Genomic DNA, 3,561 nt, shown 5'->3' on the forward strand with positions numbered 1-3,561 from the left:
ATCTACAGAAGGAGAAAAGTCACACCGCAGCCCTTCGCAAACTCGTACCACACATAGTTTCACAGAAGGAGGTTTCATCCAACTTACTACTGAAGCCTCAAACAAGGCGTGCATTTGTTTTCTTATTCTCTGCCTTCAGTGATCTTAGGTATCCCACGTGTTTGTGAGAACCGATAAATCGGCTCTTGGAATCCTAGAACAGGCAAACTGCATGCTGGATGGCTCCGCAACTGGCGCTGTCATTCTGATACACCGAACTCTGGTGGTGGGCATAATCGACTATCTGCGTACCTTTACACTGAACAGTCGGCTAGAGATGTTCGTGAAGCAGGTACTGACTGATGTGCAAGGGCCCATGCCTATGGACTATTGGGAGCATTTGCCCGATCAGATGGAAGCGTAATTTCCACCTTGTGCTCGGTCAGTGGTACGAACACTTTGCTGATCACCGAGAGGTCTGGCGTTTCTAAGGCCTTCCAGCATCATTGACATTCCCTCTTTATTCCGCCTTATTGAGTAACCCCACTACAGTTGGACAAATCATTTCTTGTAGGTTTGGTGCCATTATGGAATATACTTGTGAATATTTAATCTTTCTTGAATATTTTGTCTGTTGTTTTTACGTTTGCCCGGTTTGTCCGACTGCCATAATGCTAAGAAGGATTTTTGTCTGCAAAACCTTTACTTTAGTCCCAAGTGGTTTTGATGGATATGGCAGTTGGTGTAGTTAGAGTACCCCAACCGGGAATCTATTGTGCTATGAAGTGTTCGCCTTCAAAAACGAGCAATCAGAAGGCAGCTGAGTTGAGTTGCCCACTCGTCATCACTATGTGCTTAGTGGAAAACTCTTCACAGTTGTTTGGTATTGATGGCAAATGGGTCTTCCTTGAAGGGTGTAAATATTGTTCTCCTAGAAACGTGTAATTTCGTTGTAGACGCCAAATGCTTGGTGAGGAGGTAATTCCCAAAACAAGAGGGAACCTGACGATTGCGTAAGTGTTTTCGAATTTGTATTGCTCCTTACTTACTCTGAGTTCCTTATCACATTATTGCCGAAAAGTTTGCTCTGTTTTTGATGTACCCCTGCTACAATGACTGGCTGTAGCGTAAGCTGTATAGCCTCGTACCGGGATACGCTTTGGTCTGTCGGTACGGTGTCACTTAGAATAATGTGATTTATGAATGGAGTTTAACCCTGCTCTGGGGCTGTGAAAGAAGGCAGCATTACTAAAAGGCACCACCACTCAGGAGGAGTCACACAAAGAGAGATTCATTGCATTGAGGTAGCCTCCCCATTTTTGATGGCGTTGGTGAATTGCTTGCTAAGAACAACTTTCAGTGATGGCTAACAACGAGTATTTAAACAATGGTCTTATCGCCATAACACTTCGAATGGGAAAGCCATGAAAGTCGCTAAACAACTGGGCGTCGCGTGCATTCACAGGTGAGAAGTTGGAGGACTACCAACTTGTTTTTATTTAATTCTGTCGCGTGTATTGTGAACTGCGTTAGTGTTGGGCTGTCTGACTGAGCGATCTGTGTTGGGAAATGGCTTTTGTAATACGATGTTCGGTGAGCGAATGAATATCTGATAGGCTGTGCCCCAAAAAATTCACTGCCATTAATCACTGCACACTTTTAAGGCATGACGTTTCGCAATGCGAATGTGCTACTTGCAGAGGCTGAAGCTAAGAAGTAGTCGGACTTGGAGTTGGATCAGCCACCAAATTACACGCTTTGTCCGTGTGTGTGTGTGTGTGTGAGAGGGTGCGTGGGCTGGACTGTGGGCGGAGAGAGAGGCGGGAAAGTCGGGGTTGAGATCCACCTACTTGATGCGATGCAAAAGGGAGAGGGAGAGACAAAGCTCCCTACTACAAAGCAGTCAGGGGAGGTGGGGGAATCAGTGGGGAGAATTTATTATTGCTACACGACGACACGTCACAGGGCGTTATACCACTCATAAAAATGTACTCATGAGAAGACGTGCACTTGAGGATCGGAAGGCGCGATGAGGCGATGCCACCTCATCTTCGTTCTTATCCTCATCTTTATGGCTACCCTTTGTAGTCTCATGACGATATTTCCATGTGTCAGATACCACCTTTCCTTGGCAAAAGCATGAGACAACCACCGGAATACATGCGAAAAGTAGGTGGGGGTTGGGAAATGAAAGGAGGATGAAAATGGTGGTGGCCCCTGCTATGTTTTTGGCTGTCGTAACAAGGTGTTTTACAAACCCTGAATTCGGTATTTGCTTCCACATTTGGGGAAGATTTCAAATTGTGGTGGTGATTGTTTCAGTGAGTAAGTTTTGTGTATTTCTCCCTGGTTGCCTACTCTATCCCATCACTTACTCCCAAATTTTTGCTTAATTTTTTATTTTAGTCTCATATGTGACTGTTTTTACCCCAATATCGGTGGGGTGGAGAGCCACATTTACCAACTATCCCAATGTCTACTTTCACGAGGTCATCGCGTGATAATAATCACCCATGCTTATGGTGATAAGCATCAACGTCAAGGAGTTCGCTACATGCCCAGAGGTCTCAAGCTATGTTCCTTTCTTATTCCTTTCCTTTCTGATTGAATCTCTTTTGTGGATTTGGCTTATTTTGAGGAAAGTAATGCAAATAATTCATACATTCGTCCAGACTCTTGGATGATGGTCATTCCTTTGTTCAAGCATCAATATGGGAGGCTACTAATTAAGTGCAATGCATTTGTCTCAGTGATTTGGCGCCAAAAATGCGGTGTGATAAGATCTAGTTCGTATTCTGTACTACGCGTAGTGTTGTTTGTGTCGGGTGCTTGGTTCGCCTCTATTTCCTCACCTAGATACTTAATCACAGGCCTCCAAGTCCTGTGGTTTTGTAGCCGTTTCAACCAAAACGACCTATCCAATCCATACGCACACACACTCCCTGAAAATCCTCAGGAAGTTACTGAATAAACTTAGGCTTCCCCAGAACACATTTCTCCCTGCAACATGCCTCCCCTCACCGCTGTATAAAAGATTACATGGGCGTCGTTAAGATACCCCCTAATCACCCCTATTTTCTGTCATTTTTTGGCAGGTTTACTGCATCCCGTATCGTTCGTTCTACAGCCAAGTCGTTTTCATCACTGTGTTTGGTGGCCTAACAATTGTCCGCGATATTTTTATCCGTGAAAATGTGGATGTAGTTCACGGTCACTCGGTACGTGCTTGCATCACTTTAAAGTTGCCCTCTCGTATATCATTCCGTAGAACTCGCCATACCTTTTCGGAAGGTTTGAAGAGTAGATGCAGTCATGGTTATGATCGAATAATTGGGTTGCGTTGCACGGCTCCCTTTTGTCGTTTCGAGTCGCAGCATCGCTCCCCGTGTTAAGAACAAGGACCAAATGGTAGATTCGGCATCACAGAACTCTTTCAAATAAAGTACTTATAATGCCATTTGTGTATTTTGATGAACTTTATCTCTCAATAGGCGCACTTTGAATGCCAATCATTTGTTCCTTGTCCTCTATATATTACCTCTGAGGTTATTTCTCCAAGTGATGAATGCCACTTCTTTTGGC

This window comes from Echinococcus granulosus (genome assembly GCF_000524195.1).
Source record: "Echinococcus granulosus chromosome Unknown EG_S00266, whole genome shotgun sequence".
Lineage (NCBI taxonomy): Eukaryota > Metazoa > Platyhelminthes > Cestoda > Cyclophyllidea > Taeniidae > Echinococcus > Echinococcus granulosus.